The following is a 22,611-nucleotide window of genomic DNA, read 5'->3' on the forward strand; positions in this document are numbered from 1 at the left end:
GCCGGCACGGCAGTAAACATCAGGGCAGCCAACCTCGTGACCCAGGGGGCGTGCTGCTGCCTTCCTGGTAAGAAACCTTCTTAGTAAGAAACTATTCAATTATTCCGTGGCAGGTACGGCAGGCATAGCTTTTATGCTTAAGTAAGAGTGATTTCAGCTGTGCCGCAGGGGAGTGTCGTAGGACCGTTGCTATTCGCATTATATATAAATGACCTTATGGATAACATCGGAAGTTCACTGAGGCTTTTTGCGGATGATGCTGTAGTATATCGAGAGGTTGTAACAATGGAAAAATTTACTGAAATGCAGGAGGATCTGCAACGAATTGACGGATGGTGCAGGGAATGGCAATTGAATCTCAATGTAGACAAGTGTAATGTGCTGCAAATACATAGAAAGAAAGATCCCTTATCATTTAGCTGCAATATAGCAGGTCAGCAACTGGAAGCAGTTAATTCCGTCAATTATCTGGGAGTACGCATTAGGAGTGATTTAAAATGGAATGATCGTATAAAGCTGTTTGCGGGTAAGCAGATGCCAGATTGAGATTCATTGGAAGAGTCCTACGAAAATGCAATCCGAAAACAAAGGAAGTAGGTTACAGTACACATGTTCGCCCACTGCTTGAATATTGCTCACCAGTGTGGGATCCGTACCAGATAGGGCTGATAGAGAAGATAGAGAAGATCCAACGGAGAGCGGCGGGCTTCGTTACAGAATCATTTGGTAATCGGGAAAGCGTTACGGAGATGACAGATAAACTCCAGTGGAAGACTTTGCAGGAGAGACGCTCAGTAGCTCGGTACGGGCTTTTGTTGAAGGTTCGAGAACTGAGGTGTCAAGCAGTATATTGCTCCCTCCTACGTATATCTCGCGAAGAGACCATGAGGATAAAATCAGAGAGATTAGAGCCCACACAGATGCATACCGACAATCTTTCTTTCCACGAACAATACGAGACTGGAATAGAAGGGAGAACCAATAGAGCTATTCAAAGTACCCTTAGCCACACACCGCCAGGTGGTTTGCGGAGTATGGACTTAGATGTAGATGTGACGCTCGTCGTTTTAGGAGAAAAATAAATTTACACACACTTTATATTTTATTGTCACTGGCACAATAACGTCCGCTCCAGTATTCTGACTACCTGCCCTGAGTCGCAATCCACCATCTGAGCTGAGAAGAAAGACTAATTTTTGCAGAGAATGTATGAAAATCTCCAACAACGAGCTGCTGCCAATTCATGAGGACATAGCTGCTGTCAAAATTAAGAGATTTCGCTCTATACAGCCCCCACTCAAAAAAGCTACGAACCTGACGGAAATCGTAAATTGGAGATCTGAGGTAAGTTCCTATGGGACCAAACAGCTCAAGTAATCGGTCCCTAGGCTTACACACTACTTAATGTAACTTAAACTAGCCTACGGTAAGGACAACACACATTTCATGCCCGAGGGATGACTCGAACCTCCGACGGGGAACCCGCGCGAACGTGGCCAGGTGCCATAGACCGTGTGAACCGTGGCAAGGCGCCCTAGACCGCGTGAACCGTGGCAAGGCGCCCTAGACCGCGTGAACCGTGGCAAGGCCCCCCGACCGCGCGGCTACCCTGCTCAGCCAACCTTGCGGACCGTAACTTCAATCTCCACGAAGCTTGGAGGCAAGAGTGGTGCAGTACTACTCCACCGGAGGTACAGAGCTTTCACCTTGCCAATGACATATGGGATTTGGGTCAGCTCCAGAGGTCATGGAGTATATTTTACAAGATTAGCATTGGTTGGTTGGTTGGTGTGGGGAGTAAAGGAACTAAACTGCTGGGTTATCAGTCCCTTTTTACGGGGTCATGGATGAAAACGATACTCCAAATGAATCCTAGCACTTAAAATCGGGGAAAGGAACAAAATGCGTAAAACAAACAATATAACTGCATTAGCTGTAAGCAAAAAAACGGCAGAAGGTGTTGAAACAATATAGCAGATGGTCTGGGCTGGCTGATCGCAAGGATAGAAAGGGGTTAATCAGCCACTCAAATCGCCAGCCTAAAAGCACGAGGCAAGAGAAACAAAGCCTGCACCAGAGGGAGTGAGGAAAAGTTAAAATTGAGTTGGAGTGAAGGACTGGGAGAAAAGGCCACACGTCCACCGTTAGATTAAGTGACAGAAAGCCCGTTCTCGAATACAGCACTGTCGAGTAACACCGTAGGCAGTGCGTCCGCAAGGTTAAAAGACAGCCGCAGTCCAGCTAGATTGGGACAGTGCAACAAAACGCTGGCTGCTGTCAAGCGTGAACCACGGCGACTCTAGGTTGGGTCCTCGCGACGGTGAGTCAGCCAAGTATCGCCGATGCAGAGCCGACAAAGGACAACGGAGTCACTGCGATTGGCCCGCTTGGATGACCCCCACACATCCGTTGTCTCTTTTATAGCACGTAATTTACTTGGCGTTGTCTCCTTTATAGCACGTAATTTACTTGCCGTTCGGTATTCCAGACCCCGAAAACTTTACGGCGTAAGACCGATCGGAGGTCAGTCTTCCGTTTGCCGAGCTCCAGTGTCGGTTTATTGGTAGTCTGCTTGGCCAGCCTGTCAGCAGCTTCATTTACCGAAATTTCCTGGGGTCCAGATGAAGGCCACTGAACGTCCTCGGTTTTCGAGGGCATAAACAGACTCTTGGGTAGTCACTATTAAAGGATGGTGACGAAAGCACTAGCCGAGAGCTTGTAGGCTGCTTAATGAGTCACTACAGTTGAAGAAGGACTTACCAGCGCAGGAGCTGATATGCTCAAGAATATAATGGGTGGTTCCCACCTCTGCAGTTGAGGATTCTGAACAACCATTGGAGATGTGGTGACCTACTATACGGATGGAGAAAATCTACCACTGAAGAGCGCTCCTGTTGCTTTTCAAGACAGACATTCAGTCACATTGTGGAAGAATGTCTTCAAAATTCATGCTCTGGAAACCAATCAGACTTACTGGACACTACAAAAATAGAAAAAACGCACTATGAAGGAATTGTCCGAATGGGATGGATATCGGTAGACAAACAAATGATTAAAATTTTGGAACAACTGGATTTTTCTTCATCAGAAAGAGCTTACAAATCGAACAAGACAATAACATGTTGCTTCATTTCTGGCCCTTATAGAATCAGTTATTCGGTTTGATATTGATTGATGGAGTTGTTGGATGTGCTCCTAGGTATATCGTGCCAAATTTTGTCCAATTGGCGCGTTAGATTGTCAGAATCCCGAACTGCTCGGAGGGCCTTGCCCCTAATGCTCCAGTTGGGGAGAGATTCAGCGACCGTTCTGATCAAGATAGCGTTTGGCTAGCAGAAACACAAACAACAGAAACTCTCGGCATGTGCGGATGGACATTGTCTTGATTCTTCGGCTGGAATCTCATTGACAGGATTACAATTGCCTTCAACGATGAGTCTTCCTTCGAACTGAGTCCTGATGATCAGTGAAGACGAGTCTGGAGACACTCCAGACAGTGGTGACAGACCAGCTTAACTGTCGGCTACAATACGGCCCGACAGAATGAGTGATGGTCTAGGGTGCCATTTATTTTCATAGTAGAATACCTTTGACTGTCATTCACTCTCCGGTCCACCATATTCTACGGCAAGCTATCCTAGGCTTATATTTCAGCAAGACAACGCCCATCCGCGTACGGTGCAGAGTTCCTGCTGCCCGTCTTCGTGCTTAGCAGACCCTACCTCGGCCATCAAGGTCTTCTGATCTCCCCCAAATGAGAACGTTTGGAACATTATGAGCAGTTACTTCCAACCATTTCTGGATTTTAACGATCTAAAGCGCCAATTTGACAGAATATGACACGATATATCTAGGAGCACATCCAACATATTTAAGAATTAACGCGAGGCCGAATAGCTGTTTGCATAAGGGCCAGAGGCTGAGCATCGCGTTATGATCTTGCTTAATTTGGGAAGCTCTCTCTTTCATATTCATATTTTCTGAAGTTGTAATCGTTTCTTTGTCTGTACGTGTCCATACACTGCGGTACTGTCTTACAGATGGTTATGGAAATATACGGAGAGCATAGCGTGACACTCTATGAATCTGTGCGAGTCAGCGCCAAGTGTCCCAGTGCTTAACATCTCTATATGATGGACGAAGCAGCAGAGGTATTGCCTAATGCCCTAAACTCCGTGAGACAGTGTAGAGAAATTTACCAATTATAGCCCTATATAATGGCACATCATCTGGTGGCCAAGATCTTCATGTCATTTCAAACTGGCTGCCAAATGGTGCAAAATTTCTTCTCTAGTTAGCGTAATATGGTGCCTTAATCCCGTTCAATGGTCTGAACGACCGATTACGCTGCTGCCAATGAGACGCAAGCATCCAATGTCCGGAACGCCAGCGGCGGATGTACTTACGTTGGAACATTCACCCACTGAGCCTTTACTCTGTGTTTGCCAGCTGAATAACATTTAGAGACTTTCAATGTGGCCAGGGTTCGTCACTCTGCTGAAAAGTAACAGATTTCTAAATCTTTCGTATCTGTACATGTTTCTGAATCCAGATCTACTGTTAGCAAAGGACGCCTCAACTTCAGCAAGAAAGTTATGTATTATTTTTACTATTGGATATTAGGTGTAGAATAAATTAACGTTTGAATTCTCTGTTCATGAACAGCATTCTGTTCCCTCGCTCCTGTAACCACTAAAGAACCAAACAGCGTGCAAAGGAAGTCACAGCATGTCCTGACTCATCCAGTATAATGTAGATGGCGTTAGCCATTTCTGCTGAAAACTAATAATTGGCATATTGAAGCACGTAATGGGAATTTGGCTTTTGTTGAGTTACTGTTCTAACGGTCAGCAGTGTAGAAAACGAGTTGCTGCCTGCAGAAAGAGCTGAAATTGTTGAACCTGAACAATGCTCCAGGGCCCCACGGACTCCCTCAGGTTGTGTATCGAATTTGTAGCTGAGTTCGTCGCTCTTTTAAGAGCACTCTACCGCATATCGCTCGAACAAACGACCATGGGCAGTAGTAGTATAAAAGCACAGGTCACACCCGTCTTCAATAAAGGTAGCAGAAGTGACCATTCATTTGTTGTAGAACCTTATTCTGAACGCAATCTTTATTATGACTTGATTGACGATTTCTTGCTACGTTGGACACACAATGCTGCGTTGGATGGAGAGTCATCGACAGATCTAGAAGTAACTTCGAATGTGCCCAAGGAAACTGCGTAGGGACTCTTGCTGTTCATGTCGTGTCTTAATGACCTCGCAGAAATATAAATATGAAAATCAGACTTTCTGCAAATGACGCTGGTATCTGTAATAAAGTATTGTCCGAAAAAAGTTAGAAATATATTCTGTCGAATCTTGATAAGATTTCAAAGTGGTGTAGAGCTTGGCAACTTGCTTTAAACGTTCAGAAATGTAGAACTGAGCGCTTCACAAACAGAAGGAAACATAGTAGTCTACAACTACAACAATGGCAATTAGAATCGGTCAAGTCCTATAAGTACCTAAGTGTAACAGTTTGTAAGGAAATATCACACAAGCTCAGTCTTAGGTAAAAAAGGGGCCGGCTTCGGTTCTCTGTTAGAATACTAGGGATATGAAATTAGTTCTGCAAAGGAGAGTGCATACAGGACTGTGGGCTCCAGCCCACTCGTCTCGTAATGGGCGCCTAAAGGATGCTGCATTGTCAGAATTCTATACAACAATTCAAGCAAATAACATTAATAGTTTGTATTACAAATAAGAAGATTGACAATACTTAACTTGGAATATACAATGCGTCGCAAGCGATAGCCGACATACAACAAGTCAGAGTCCTTTGCTTTATACAATGTTCATGCTAGTCTGACACACAGTTTGTGAATCACTAATAACAGATACCGTTGCGTTCTCTGCTAGGCCTGTCCGTATACTGTCCCGATACTGAGCGGCCGAGGCTGGCAGGAGCGGTGCTTATATTCTCCTCTTGTAGAGGCCGCTCCTGTTGTGGTGCGGTCCTGGGTACCTATTCTGTATCTAACAGCCACTGTGCCAATCGTTTCGGTACTCAAGAGCACCGAACGGTCTAGTACTCGAATTCAGAGTCCCTGCATTATTCAGTTCGCATTTCGGTAGCGATACCCTTCGGGTCTAGAGAACCGAAGCGCTGTTGTCGGTTCGTGTCGCGCAAACCAATCAAAAGCAAGCGACCGCAGATCCGCGCACGCGCACTGCAGCGCGCGCAGCGCCACGAACACAAAGCGGCTAGCAGGCGACCCAGGGGCGCTACCTAAAATTCAGTTTACGTTGCCATAACGCATGACGCCGCATTCCATCGAGCTGACGTGCCCGCCTTCATCGTCCTTGCCTCCTCCTTAGCAGTATCAGGCGCAGTATATCCATTTCCATGATTCTCAGCTGAAATGCATAACATTTTTTACAGTCTCTCTGACCAGATGTTTCCATTCGTGCATAATAACAATAGCGTATTTGACTGTATTCTGCAGATTCTCGTAAATGCCGCATTGTGTCATCTTATTGTCATTCACACTTACATCGTGTTTTAGATTTTACATGTCGGAAAATGATTTAGGAACAGTGTGTAGTATCACATTGTACTAATACATCTACAAAAACGCCCGGAAAATTGATTCTGATAGTTTCAAAGAATAAGAAGACAAACAGAATGTGGTTATAACTCGCTCCTAGAGATCCAGATGATTAACTAGCCCACTTTCCTAGACGATACGTCAACGATTTGGGTCTTAAAAACAAAACTGAAAAAAAACGCATTTTCGAGAGCTCCTGCAGTTCGTCTCGTGAAAGAAAATGTTTCATATATGGTGCTACAGTCTAAAAATATTACGGCAGACATCTTTCATCTCCGTCTACTGTGGATGAGGATTCGATAGCAGATAAATAATTGTGACAAGCAAGATTCTGAAGCAGACTGCTGCTAGTTACATTCCCAGTAATTTGAGCTCCTAGATTCCTGTCTAACCGCATGCTCAGAAATCGCTACATATTCTGAAAAAATGGTGAATTATTTCTGACAAGAAAAAATATGACGGTCACTGTCGGTTGTTTCACTCACAGCAATTTCATCTCCAACAATTTCATATTTCGTATTTTAAACACACAGAAATCACGAAATTATTACTGAGGAAGTGCGCTCTTACATGTAAGTAATAACGAATATTGCAAATGGTTCAAATGGCTCTGAGCACTATGGGACTTAACTTCTGAGGTCATCAGTCCCCTAGAACTTAAAACTACTCAAACCTAACTAACCTAAGGACATCACACACATCTATGCCAAAGGCAGGATTCGAACCTGCGACTGTAGCGCTCGCGCGGTTCCAGACTGTAACGCCTAGAACTGCTCGGCCACTCCGGCCGGCCGAACATTGCAGAAAAACCTTAACAATGTCTCAGAACGTGTTGCTTATATGAAGAGGAAAAAAAAGTTTGCATCTACCCATGCGCGAACCCGTGTTCTTACGTACCGCATGCCCGCGCGTTAACCACAATTTTAGACCGCTTTTTTATTATTATTCCTCAGAAACAGTAACAAAGGTTACTACAATGAAATGACACAAATAAGGTGACAGATAATTGCAGTCATAAATTACAGCATTCAAAGAATAAGGCATCATATTCAGTCTTTAGCAGTAGCACACATTAGCACCTTCACTGTCACCTTCAACTGGTGGCAGTTCAGCATGCACATTTATTTTCTTCTTCTGCAGCCTGAGGTTCCTCACCATCATTTCCCAGACCCAAATAAATCATTCAGTAAATCCTTGATGTGTGTTCCTTCCAGGGTATTACGTAGACAGAAGAGCAGTCCGGAACAGCATCACAAAATCCTTCACTGCCTTGTTATTTTTGTCAGTTCCAGCCTTCTAAACGCATCCATAGGGAGTTCAAGATCTTCCTTTATATCAGACACCAGACGTTTGCCGTCATATTCTTGTATCTGCTGTACTACTGATATGTTTTTAATGTGTCCTGCATGTGAAGTTAGAGTAGGGAGCGTGACCCAACCCACCCCCTCTCTACAAGGTATCGAATTCCTAACCTATACCCAGTCTGTTGAAGACAATTCGGAGCATATTTCCATATTTCTTATTGTGATTCTGATACTTAAGTGTTTTCTCGAATTCATTTTCCAAATACATCTTGTATCCAATATGTTCATCGCCCCCAATATTGTTGAAAAAGTAAGTTGTATATTTGCCTATTAACCAAATCACTGCGTTATTTTTTGACTGAGGCTAGTATCTTTCTTCTGGTCTGAAGAAAATGTTAGTCGGTACATTGTTTGCTGAAGTTCTTGTTATTTGAGCAATTTTCTCTCTGGTCCACCTCCAGTTGATAATCCGATCTCCACATATGTAACGATGAGGCACACTATCAACGAGATTGCCTTTGCTGCAGAGGTTAGTGTCACTTAAATCAGTGTCAAAGAGACGCTCATTAGTGCTGATTATGTTATTGACTATCTTGTACGACGCTGTTCTCACGTCAGCTGAAAGAACATCACTACTGATGTTTTTCCAGACCACATTCCATGCTATTCCAGCGTATTTAGTTTCTATGTTATTTTTCCTTTCGTGTTTCCGTCTTACAGCTAAAATCGCCTTTGGTGTAACGTTTTTGGAGATTAAAAGCTGTTTGCTGAGATAGCTAAGTTCAAGATAATACTTCCTAATGTGTTTTAGCTTAACATTTATTTTTTGTATATTTATCGGCGGCTCTACACTTTCTGGCCTGACAGTGTCGTATAGTTTTGCTGTAATGCACCCTGGATCGTTACACATTATGCTCCATGTTCGTTTGACATACAGTGCCATCGCTTTAGACTTGATGTCGGTCAGACCCATTCCTCCATTGCTTGGAGCCAAACTGCGTTGTGCACCGGCACTCGAAACAATTTCCCTTTCCAAAAGAACTTTGTAAGGTGGACATGATCGTCTTCGCCACCACTGATGGAATTGGGAGAACATGTGCTATGTAGTAAGCTTTGGATAAAATATACGTGTTGATAACTTGGCCACGCCAAACAAGACACGTAGCGTTCAATTCTTGTAGTATTGCGTAGATGAACGTAAGCTGACTTCGTTGCCAAACGGTGCTGCGTAAGTCATAAATGCGTAATAGTTTGGAAAGGTTTCCAATATCAGGCTTCACATAATTGTTTTCCATTGTTACTTGAAAGTAGTAAACACGTTTCGATAATTACTAACTAAACCATTTCTGGGAAAAAGTACACAAAGGCACTAGTAACGTCAGTCCACACTCATGTAATATACGCAAGCAGAGCCGATGTCTTGATATTAAATAATCTTTAAACTCTTGTTTGCATAAAAATGACACGTATTTTGAGAGAATATTGACCGAAAACGTTTTTTTGATGTAATCATTCACAGTAAAAACCTAACCTAACCATATTTATAGTCTATTATCACCTCACTTTCCAATTGGATGCGTCCTCTGACTTTTCTTTAGTAACACAATCACTAAATATAAAGCTAAAATCGCTAAAAATGTTTAAAATAACAAATTATAGGTGTACATAAACCACAGCTCACCGATCGACAGGGCCAGATCGAAATCCAAAACCTCTCGGTACAATTGTAAAATCGGTGGGACGACCGTTCGCTAACAAGTCTCAGAAGCTTACTGAATAGGATATTTCGATAAAGAACCGAAAATGACGTCACTATCGGGACTAACCTACCACACCGATCGATATGAAGGATACAGAATAGGGCCCCTGATCAACGCACCACTGGCCGATATCGTTTCACCGCCTTCTCTTCTCTTACGTTCTAAGTTCCGGCGCTTGTGGTTACGTCAGAACACAGACCACTCATGTGACCAAACCTGTATTGTTGCTCAACAGTGTGGGACCTGTAACAAGTAGAACTACGTGGGGATTCTGGACGAACACAAGGAAGGGCAGGACGAGTGGTGACAAGTTTGTTCGACCGATGCGAGAGTGTCACAGAGATTCTGAAAAAATCTGACTGTTCACGATACACGAGAAGTATCCGGAGAGAGCCTACTTACAAAGCTTCAGGAAACAGCGCCAAACAATTAGCTAGGAATATAATGCATCTCCTGCTGCTCCTGCGTGGATCACGCGGACAAGGTCAGACCAATTACAGCGCGCACGGAGGCGTTTAAACATTCATTCTTCCCGCGATCCTCACTTGAGTGGAGCAGGAAGGATGTCTACAACTGGCGAAGTGGGGTGTACCCTTCTCCATGCCCTTTACAGTGCTTTTCAGATTGCCGATGTAGATGTAGAGTTTACGAAGCCGAGCAGAATTCAAACACACGAGGCCAGTCTTCGGTTTCGTTCCTCCACCAATGCACCGCTCGGACAGGGCAGAGATTTACAGTTCTTCTAATCGGTAGCTGTGTGGGCCCGAGCCGCTTCTGAGGCCGTCGCCTCGCCCACCCCTGCCGCCGCCACCGCAGCAGCTGCCCCCGGACACCCAGCGTCTTACAAAGCAGTAGGCGCGAGCGCTCGCATCCATCATAGCGCTCCTTTACAAGGCGGTCCCGTCTCCCTGAAATATTCGAAAATAACGGCGTCACTCTGTTTGCCCGGTGCGGCCGGCCTTTCACGCGGCCCCGGCCTCTGCTCCCCCTCCCACGACACACGTCATCCCCTGTACGCCGCTCTCATCCCCGACTCTCATCCCTCCAAATCCAATTGTCGGTATCGCTGCGCTGGAGAAAGAAATCTTCTCAGAAACGCGTAGCCGACTCCTTGTCGGCCCCTGCGACCCTAGTCGCAGCGCCTACACTGGAATCGGCGAGACGGAATAACCCCGTTAGCCAGTTACGTCGATGGGCTTGCGTACGGTGAACGCCCAGGTGTTTGTTTGGTTGTTTGTCAGCAGACGCCTGAGGCAGAAGTAAGCGCCACAAACAGTCCGCCCGCTGCTAAGTTGGCCAAAGCTGTGGCTTTTCTCATGACGCGGGTATTTTTACAGCAGTTTAGCAACAAAGCAAACGTCTTCCAAATTAGTCGGTTCTCCGTCTAAAACTGGATTTACGCAGCCTGACAAAGGAGATGGTTGGTCGCCACGTTCTCGGAAGTTCGTGTTTCTAGTAGGAACACCTCCGGCTACCTGTTGTACCTGTAAATCACAATGAAGTAGTAACGGCAGTTGTGTATGACTGGCATTGGAACACGGGGTCCAAGTGGACGTGAGGGAATCGTGTCTTAGTGTTGCCAAAGCTTTCAAATGGAACTCTAACGTGCCGCGTTACCTTGAGTCAAATGGTTCAAATGGCTCTGAGCACTATGGGATTTAACTGCTGTGCTCGTCAGTCCCCTAGAACTCAGAACTACTTAAACCTATCTAACATAAGGACATCAAACACATCCATGCCCGAGGCAGGATTCGAACCAGCGACCGTAGCGGTCGCGCGGTTCCAAACTGTAGCGCCTAGAACCGCTCGGCCACCTCGGCCGGCCTTACCTTGAGTCATCGAAGGTAATGCAGTTCTGAGACGAGAAACGGCTGCTCTGTATACCGGGCCACACAATATGCTGCTTTACTTGTGCCCTCGTAGTACGGTTTCCCGCATGGCTGTGTCGGAGTAGACAGTCTAAAATCCATAGTCGTAGAAAAGCACGAACATAGGACCGCTGTCGGCGTGCTGATGCAACGCAGTAGATCGGCCCTTCAGTGTCTGGCTGCGACATACGACACAAGTACAGGCCCGTCTCACTTTCACACAAAAGTCTAACTGCGTATTTTTTGTATCTTTCTTCTGAAATCGTGACAGGTGGAGAATTAATACGTCCGCAGAATAACTGAGCGAAGCGTCACAGTGGCTAAGGCATGAGACTAACATCCGAGAGGAGTTCAAATTCAGATCTGGCCATCCAGACCTTGGATTTCCAAAGTCAGTCAAGGTGAATGAATGCCAGGGTAATTAGTCTGAAAGAAGAACATGCCCGACTTCCCCATTTTTGTATACCAGACCTTCTCCATTTTCAATGATATTGTCGCCGGCCGTGCCTTCAGCTCGTAATCGTCCTTGCTTTCGAAACACGTCAGCTATCCGCGCCGACTTGTTTCGTAAGTGTGCAAATGCGCCATTAGACACTCTTCTGCTTATTTAAAAATTATTTATTACAAAACATAGTAATTATACAATGTTAACTTACTTCCTTATCTGATTAGTGGGTCATAATAATTATTTCAACTGAATTAATTAAGTTGCAGCTAATTACAATTTTCAAGTGAGCTACAGTTGGTATGACATACAAGGGGCATTTAATATCTAACACCTAGGACTTATATCTAATTCTTATAACTAGTTCCTATCGCCTGCAGCGTCACATGTGTTGCAGTGAGATATAAACCTACTTTGATAGCCTTGCTCATCGAGCTAAACCCGAAGAGCGTGCCCCTGGCACTGGGCAGGCCACGATGTTGATTCGCTGCAGTTCCCTAGCATAATTTTCCTATAAACTAAGTCCTACAAACTAACTTATCCTACGTCATATCCGGTGCATGTTATTATCGGTAGCATTGACCCCCAACTCCTCCTAATTCTGCACGTGGCGGATTCCAACTATGATGGAAATTCGGCCAGTCCACGCACAGGCGGTATGGAATTAGGGCTCTGGAAGCAATTGGTGTTGGTTGTCTCAGTTATTTAGTTCATGTCCCTCAAGTATTCTGTTAAAATTTTCCGTGATACCTCGTTAGCCAATGTATTTAGCAGTTGGAAAGTGTCCTCGTATCTAAGCAGTTGATATGTGCCATGGTTTGGAAGTCTGTCACGAAATGTAGTCGCAACACTATTGAAGAGGGGGCACTCGTAAACCAAATGGTCTTGAGCACCCTCTCACACGTCAGAGTCACACGCGGATGTAGCCCTCTTCCTAAATCGACATAAGTATGTCGGGTAGGGTCCATGGCCAGTGAGAAAATCGTGTTGGCTGAAAGTATTTCATGTCCAAGCGCTCCCTCACATCTGGTATGAACTGGGAAGTTCTACGTCCAGTTTCTTCTACCGCCCAAAGTTCCTCCCATTTTTTCCTTAGTTCCCTTTTGTCCACCACCCTCACGCCCATGATGTCTACAATTTTCTCATAATTCCCCTTTTTTGCCCAGCACCAAGCCGCTTGTTCCCTTATTTTGAGCCGGCCGGGGTGGTCGAGCGGTTCTAGGCGCTACAGTCTGTAACCGCGCGACCGCTACGCTCGCAGGTTCGAATCCTGCGTCGGGCGTGGATGTGTATGATGTCCTTAGGTTAGTTAGGTTTAAGTAGTTCTCAGTTCTAGGGGACTGATGACCTCAGAAGTTAAGTCCCATAGTGCTCAGAGCCATTTGAACCTTATTTTGATGTCCAGTGGGCAGAGCCCCATTATGACTAATAGGGCCCCCTCTGGAGATATTTCTGTAGGCCCCACAGATCTCAGTATCATACTTATCTGGATCCTTCTCTCTGACATGGCAGGCGCAACCCTCGTGAGCCTGTGCGCTCAGACTCCCGAGCCGTAACCCACTATTGAGGTTAAGATGCTGTTATGGTAAAGTTTAGTAAGATGTGGGGGGAGATGGAATTTTTTGTGTCCTATCGAGATGAGATTTTTTAATATCTGCAGAGCTCTCTGGGTTACGGGATCGATGTGTTTCCCGAAGTTCCACCTCTCATCAATTCTGTTTCTTCCAAGCACTGTACAGCAGTTCTGACCGGCTGCACCGCCTAGCTCGCGGCGGCATCTCTGTATTGCAGGGGATGGCATGTCTCGCGGAGCTGAACGAGTTTGCTTTACGATAGCCAGTCTGAGGTATAGCGCTTTTATCACTTAAGGTGTGCTTGGCTTACTGGAAGGGACATCACTTGGGTTAAGTTTTAGTACCGCGCAGACGCTGTTCTGCAGTTCGTCGTGATGCTGCGCAAACTTTGAGGTAATTGCTCTTGGCTGCTTCAGTTACATTCCTAGCAGGACATATTGCTTTTATCGAGGGAGGTGCCGCAGTGGTTATCACACTGGACTCTGGGCGGTGACGGTTCAAATTCGCGTCCGGCTATCCTGATTTAGGTTTTTGTAATTTCAGGCAAATGCCGTGACGATTCCTTTGAAAGAGCACTGTGGATTTCCTTCCCCATACTTCCGTAGTCCGATGGGATCGATGAGCTCGCTGTTTGATTCCCTTCCTCCCCCCCACCCCCCAAAATCAACCAACCAACATATTTTGTATGCATGTTTCTAGTGGAGTAATTTCTCTGGTAGTGTGTTTATGTGCACTATAGCAGAACACAGTTTTTTTCTTTGTGTGTGTTACATTCTGAGTCATGGAATAAACAGATTAGGTGTGCTTCTCACACTGATGAACCCTCCTGCTGAAAAGTGTCTCTCTCTCTCTCTCTCTTTCTCTCTCTCTCTCTCTCTCTCAATTCACCATATCAAAATTTCCCTTTGTATCAGCGTAAAACCAAGTGGCTTGCCTCATTGAACGCCAGTACTGGTTTTTACATGACTGGTTGTTCCATTTACGACTTTTTTCTGCTAGTAATGCACACACTTCGTACACACTCTACGCTCCATATTACGTCATACTTTCAGCTCTACAGTAAGTACTGCTGTCGCTCTTTGTCGTTGAATGGAAATCCACCGGCAGCCACAAGTCAGACCAGTCTTATACGTGATTTTCTCGTTAACTGTTACACACCAAAATTCCGTTTTCTTTTATACTTACATTCAGATCGTACAAACTGGAAAGATATTTGCAATACACGATTCCTCATCTATGTGATGGAATTCACTGCAGGAAGCATTCACTACTCCTGTAGATTTCCATGTTAAGTTTAATTAATCAATTTCCTCTTTGTGCTTGCGGGATTGCCTAAGAAATGGTCATAAATGAGGTCAGAAAGTGGGTTGAAGATTTCTGGTGGGAATTTAAATAATGCTGCAAGACACGGCTAGCTTTCACTTGCTTTCAGAGGATGTGTCCTCTGTGTTTGAATTGATGCTGAATCGAATAATATCTACTCAACACGTACACACTATTTACTGTTGGAGTAGTCTTCATTTCTACAGTTGCCACTCCAGAAGCGGATGTACAAGTAATCCGGTTGGTGTTGTCCTGAGACTGGTTTGATACAGCTCTCCATGCTACTCTAACCTGTGCAAGCTTCTTCATCTCCCAGTACTTATTGCAACCTACATCCTTCTTAATCTGATTAGTGTATTCATCTCTTTGTCTCCCTCTACGATTTCTACCCTCCACGCTGCCCTCCAATGCTAAATTTGTGATCCCTTGATGCCTCAGAACATGTCCTACCAACCGGTCCCTTCTTCTTGCCTAAACTATTTATCGTCCACGTTTCGCTTCCATACATGGCTACACTCCATACAAATACTTTCAGAAACGACTTCCGGACACTTAAATCTATACTCGATGTTAACAAATTTCTCTTCTTCAGAAACGCTTTCCTTGCCATTGCTAGTCTACATTTTATATCCTCTCTACTTCGACCACCATCAGTTATTTTGCTCCCCAAATAGCAAAACTCCTTTACTACTTTAAGTGTCTCATTTCCTAATCTAATTCCCTCAGCATCACCCGACTTAATTCGACTACATTCCATTATCCTCGTTTTGCTTTTGTTGATCTTATATCCTCCTTTCAGGACACTGTCCATTCCGTTCAACTGCTCTTCCAAGTCCTTTGCTGTCTCTGACAGAATTACAATGTCACCGGCGCACCTCAAAGTTTTTATTTCTTCTTCATGGATATTAATACATACTCCGAATTATTCTTTTGTTTCCTTTACTGCTTGCTCAATGTACAGATTGAATAACATCGGTGAGAGGCTGCAACCCTGTCTCACTCCCTCACAGCTGCTTCCCTTTCATGTCCCTCGACTTTTTTAACTGCCATCTGCTTTCTGTACAAATTGTAAATAGCCTTTCGCTCCCTGTATTTGACCCCTGCCAGCTTTAGAATATGAAAGAGAGTATTCCAGTCAACATTGTCAAAAGCTTTCTCTAAGTCTACAAAAGCTAGAAACGTAGGTTTGCCCTTCCTTAATCTATTTTCTAAGATAAGTCGTAGGGTTAGTATTGCCTCACTTGTTCCATCATTTCTACGAAATCCAAACTGAACTTCCCCGAGGTCGGCTTCTACCAGTTTTTCCATTCGTCAGTAAAGAATTTGCTTATTATTTTGCAGCTGTGACTTATTAAACTGATAGTTAGGTGCTTTTCACATCTGTCAATACCTGCTTTCTTTGGGATTGGAATTATAATATTTTCCTTGAAGTTTGAGGGTATTTCGCCTGTCTCATAAACTTTGCTCACTAGATGGTAGAGTTTTGTCAGGACTGGCTCTCCCAAGGCCGTCAGTTGTTCCAATGGAATGTTGTCTGCTCCCGGGGCCTTGTTTCGACTCTGCTCTTTCAGTGCCCTGTCAAACACTTCACGCAGTATCGTATCTCCCATTTCATCTTCATATACATCCTCTTCCATTTCGATAATATTGTCCTCAAGTACATCGCCCTTGTATAGATCCTCTACATACTCCTTCCACCTTTCTGCTTTCCCTTCTTTGTTAGAACTGGGTTTCCATCTGAGCTCTTGATACTCATGCAAGTGGTTCTCTTTTCTCCAAAGGTCTCTTTAATTTTCCTGTAGGCAGTATCTATCTTAACCCTAGTAATCTGGTTACTACGACAATAAGCAGAACCATACAAACGTTTATCTAAAATTTCAGAGTCCTTAAGCAGTGACAAACGCACTTCTACGGATCTTGCTCCGTCTGCCGCCACCAGCAGCCGTAATGTCGTTTAAACCTGAAGATATCCGAGGGAGGACCGAAACCGGTTGTCAACAAATAAAAAATATGAAAATGGACCGGCATCGGTGGGCGAGCGGTTCTAGGCGCTTCAGTCCGGAACCGCGCGACTGTTACGGTCGCAGGTTCGAATCCTGCGTCGGGCATGGATGTGTGCGATGTCCTTAGGTTAGTTAGGTTTAAGTAGTTCTAAGTTCTAGGGGACTGATGACCTCAGATGTTAAGTCCCATAGTGCTCAGAGCCATTTGAACTATTTTCTGAAAATGCGATCGAGACCGGTTTTACTCAGTTTCAACATTTTGTACCGATCGCTGGTCTGCAGTCAAGAACGTATTCTAAAATTTTAAATTCCGTGATTTCTCCTGAGTCAATACGAGCGACAGGAGGAACAGTATTTGGAGATATATTTTCCATATAATGCAAATTCCCTACGAAAACTACAGCTGTATTGTTAGTTGTATTCACTTGTAAACCCTCTTCCAAATCGTCTGGACTGTGAACATTTCAGGCTTTAATAGTCTATTGAAATCCTCTGAAAACAAACATCACTCGCTTTATGTAAATTTTAATGACACGAATGCCTTGTCAGGTGATTTCAGGTCAAATTAACATAACACAAATCCTTCTTTGTGTGCATAAATTTTTAGGCATCTTCGTAAAATCCTCGAAATAGAAACTGAATACGAAATTGTTTTGGAATGTGCATTCGAAAATTTTCAGTCATGGGGGTGCTTGCATGTGGCGCCGCATGGGTGAACAGCAGGGCCCCCCTTGGTCGTCATCCGCGTTCCCCTACAGCACGTCTTTACGTCGAGGACTTCCTACGCCCCGTTTTGTTGCTCTTCGTGGCAAGCCATGCTGCATTTCAGCAAGATAATGCCTGCCCGCATACGGCGAGAGTTTCTACTTCTTGCCACCCGCAAGAGGTCCTGCTTTATAAGTAGTCAAATAAATAAACATAAATACGCATTTATTTAATTTGAATTGTTTGATTAGATGAAAGAGAAAATGCTGACGACTGGTCTTTGCCGTACCTTCCTCTAATGACACAAAAACGAATCTAAATAGCGCACGTATAGCGAGCGACGAAAATACTTGCTTAATGAACCAGGTGGACGATTTGCCGTATACTGTTGGCGGCTTCCTGTCCTTGGAAGACGCAGCTGTCCTTGGAAGACGCAGCCCTATGTTTAAAGCCTTAGCAATTTCATTACCTGATTTTAATAACTCTTCACTCCCTTCCTCAGCAGAACGCCTGTGCTCTGTAACTGCATTTGTTATGGTTTGGATGTATTCTGCACACTTAGTTAGACCTTGGTTTTAAAGTGCAATGTGTTTGCGACCGGTTGCAACTGGGAGTTTTATTGGTCTATAATACATAACGCCAGTATGAATGTGGTTTTTCCAACTGCGGATAACCATTGAAAAGCTCCTTTATTGTCCTCGAATTCCCTATCTGAGTAGGGTTTTCCAAAGCTTCCACAGTTTCGACAGCATGGCCCTTAAGCATCGAAATATTTTGTATTTATGAGACTGCCTTGTTTCACACAGCAGTGGTATTTTCGGTGCATTCTGTGACACAAAACTCATTCGTCGCATATATATACGGCCCTTTAATGGATCAAATGACAATTGAAATCACGAAATACCTTTGAAGATATACCAAAATCAGATGTGAAAGTTACCGAACTATCAGTTTAATAAGTCACAGCTGCAAAATACTAACGCGAATTTTTACAGACGAATGGAAAAACTAGTAGAAGCCGACCTCGGGGAAGATCAGTTTGGATTCCGTACAAATGTTGGAACACGTGAGGCAATACTCACCCTACGACTTATCTTAGAAGCTAGATTAAGGAAGGGCAAACCTACGTTTCTAGCATTTGTAGACTTAGAGAAAGCTTTTGGCAATGTTGACTGGAATACTCTCTTTCAAATTCTGAAGGTGGCAGGGGTAAAATACAGGGAGCGAAAGGCTATTTCCAATTTGTACAGAAACCAGATGGCAGTTCAAAAAGTCGAGGGACATGAATGGGAAGCAGTGGTTGGTAAGGGAGTGAGACAGGGCTGTAGTCTCTCCCCGATGTTATTCAATCTGTATATTGAGCAAGCAGTGAAGGAAACAAAAGAAAAATTCGGAGTAGGTATTAAAGTCCATGGAGAAGAAATAAAAACTTTGAGGTTCGCCGATGACATCGTAATTCTGTCACAGACAGCAAAGGACTTGGAAGAGCAGTTGAACGGAATGGATAGTGTCTTGAAAGGAGGATATAAGATGATCATCAACAAAAGCAAAACTAGGATAATGGAATGTAGTCGAATTAAGTCGGGTGATGCTGAGGGAATTAGATTAGGAAATGAGACACTTAAAGTAGTAAAGTTTTGCTATTTGGGGAGCAAAATAACTGATGACGGTCGAAGTAGAGAGGATATAAATGTAGACTAGCAATTGCAAGGAAAGTGTTTCTGAAGAAGAGAAATTTGTTAACATCGAGTATAGATTCAAGTGTCAGGAAGTCATTTCTGAAAGTATTTGTATGGAGTGTAGCCATGTATTGAAGTGAATCATGGACGATAAATAGTTTGGACAAGAAGAGAATAGAAGCTTTCGAAATGTGGTGCTACAGAAGAATGCTGAAGATTAGATGGGTAGATCACATAACTAATGAGGAAGTATTGAATCGGATTGGGGAGAAGAGAAGTTTGTGGCACAACTTGACCAGAAGAAGGGATCGGTTGGTAGGACACGTTCTGAGGCATCAAGGGATCACCAATTTCGTATTGGAGGGCAGCGTGGAGGGTAAAAATCGTAGAGGGAGACCAAGAGATGACTACACTAAGCAGATTCAGAAGGATGTAGGTTGCAGTAGGTACTGGGAGATGAAGAATCTTGCACAGGATAGAGTAGCATGGAGAGCTGCATCAAACCAGTCTCAGGACTGAAGACCACAGCAGCACACCTAACCTACACATAGGTACGAACAACATTGTTCCCTTTCACAAAGACATCCCAAAAATTTCGAATGTTCATTGTTATTCAAAGTGACACGTGCATTCTGTCGAACAACAGTGAGTGTCATAATACAATTTGAACTAGGTTTTATAATTTAGTTTGATGTGGTCATTGAATGAATATTTTTCATCGCCTACGTTTGGTTCTTTCAAAATACCTCGTCAAACATCTGCAAGCAGCTCGCGACTTCCTCCCACTCCCGTCGTCTTGAATCTCTCTGTTGTACTCGCAGCCCAGTATACGAGCGGTCGGCCAGATTCGTTAATCTTCGTCCATCGTCGTCTGCTGGAGAGCGTAGCGTTTGCTTGCTGTGCTAGCGTATTGCGTTGGATATAACGTGACGCGGCGGCAGCGCGGTTTTTTCAAAGTTACAGCATGTCAAATTGTAAAGCCAGTGACTCTAGCATAACTTCTATCGACACCACTACAATAGTAGGTACGTAGGCATACAAAATCTAGGATATGTGTCAGCTGACCCTCCTGATTGCCCCACGCCACGCGTACATCAACGCATACCAGTATCAAAATTTACGTAACGGTCTGTCTCTCGAGTCAAATGCTGCTTCGTATTGGATAATATTCCACTAGAAAGTCTTGACTTCACCTTCTGCTAAACAAAACGCGGGGTGATGGAAGCTGTTGCGAGTAACTTTCTACAATATATTCCTCACAGGATAACCGTGTTAGTAACCTACACAATAAATTTAAAAGAGTGTTCTTCTACGCGTTCTGTAGCAACAAATCGTCTGTTGAATTACACTGACAAGAAGAGGTCCTCAGCAGTGGGTTAGACTTTTTGGAACCATCTATACCGTGATGGAGGTTAATATTACAGGAATCACAAGCTACGCTGCCATTAACCCGAGTGGGCCCCCGTTTACGAGTAATCAACGAAAACATCGGAATTTTATGTGACACTTAATAGCGTTAAGAAATTACTACTTTATAGAGTAGCTGAGCGTTGTATTACATAGAGTAAGTCCTTCACACGAAGAAGGTCGTGGATTCTAAGCTTACTGAGTGCTTTACATGTTTTTATTTTAAAACTTTATCGAAATAACTTTGATCCTTATTTTTATTCAGTTAATTTAACTATATATTTTTTATTTCGGTTACTTTCTCACATCATTTTAATAATCCCATGATTTTTTTATTCGTTTCATTGTTTCTTTATATCTCTTTTTTTGCACTTGGGATTTTCGTGAATATCAGTTTACCTGCATTTATCTGTTATAATATTTAAATATTTGAAAATTCCAATATATCGTTAGAAAACAAAAGACGAAGCAATCTATTTATATTGATTGTGCAATGGTGTCAAAAATGTATTTATCGTTACAAGACCTGCATTTTTTCCATGGTAATCGTCACACAAACTTTTAAAACATAGCCTAAACTCCTACGCACTATGGAGAAAATAAACAGATGAAAGATGGGATTATAAGTAAAACGGAGTTCCACCATACAGACGAATAGAATTAAAGAATGCTATAATACGAATCAAAAACAGGAAGGTAAAACGAAGGAAATAAAATAGAATTTTTTAAATAAAATTGAATGAAATCACATGAACAATGACTTCAGTTTGAAAAAGTACAATAGGCAGAAAAAGGAGAGCAAATGAGTAAGTTGATACGATGATTAAAATGATGTGGTACAGGGATAGAAGTAAAAAATTACGTTTACACCACTAAATAAATAAAAATAATGATCAGAGTCATTTCGATAAAAATTTAAAAATACAAAACTTAAGTATCTGACCAGGTCACAACTCATAGACTACTGCACGTGATGTTCTCAGTTCTCATCGTATCCGTTACACCACGGAACAACTGGGAACAGCAATACAATACTTAATTAATGCTATTGCAGGCACGCAAAATTCAGATTTTTTTCTTCGTCAACTACTCGCAAACGAGCCCCCCCTCCCTCTTCCTCCCGGGGTGCGTGGCGTGAATGGCTGTAGGTGTGTTACCTGGGATCTTAACCTACCTCACCGTATAGACGGATTCAGGAAAGTCCATCCGACATCTGGGGCCTCTTCTTATCAGCTTGCGAAATAGGGACTACAGATCAGAGACTATGAGCCCGAAAATTTACTCTTAACGCAAAAGTGAAAAGAATCGCGGAAGCGAAAGTCAAAAGGTAAGCAGTGATTTCATCGTCCGTACATTGATTAAAGAAAATGGTTCAAATGGCTCTGAGCACTACGGGACTTAACATCTGTGGTCATCAGTCCCCTAGAACTTAGAGCTACTTAAACCTTACTAACCTAAGGACATCACAAACATCCATGCCCGAGACAGGATTCGAACCTGCGACCGTAGTGCTCACGCGGTTCCAGACTGAAGCGCCTAGAACCGCACGGCCACACCAACCGGCGCACATTGATTAATTTCAAGCAATTTAACACTGATTGTACGTATTATTGTGGACAATTCAGCTACCTTCGATGTTTATTGTTCTGTTACATTCCTTTTTCGATAGATTTTTATATCAAGTTACGTAGTTTCCAGTATAGTTTCCAGATAAGCTAATGAAAACCGCTGTAAGGTACTAAAAACGCTTCTTATAACCTATTAAGCTGTAATTCTGCCTACGCTGAATCGATGTTTGATTATCTTTGCGATGTTCTTAGTGGTTCATTGACTGTCTCTGATATTGAACACAGTGACCAAATAACTATGGAGCAGAGTCTGAATAAATATGGAGCAAGACTAGCGCACTGCGTATATCAACGTAAATAGTCGCTGTTTATTTACGTTTTG

This window comes from Schistocerca gregaria, chromosome 7 (genome assembly GCF_023897955.1).
Source record: "Schistocerca gregaria isolate iqSchGreg1 chromosome 7, iqSchGreg1.2, whole genome shotgun sequence".
In the NCBI taxonomy this organism is placed as follows: domain Eukaryota; kingdom Metazoa; phylum Arthropoda; class Insecta; order Orthoptera; family Acrididae; genus Schistocerca; species Schistocerca gregaria.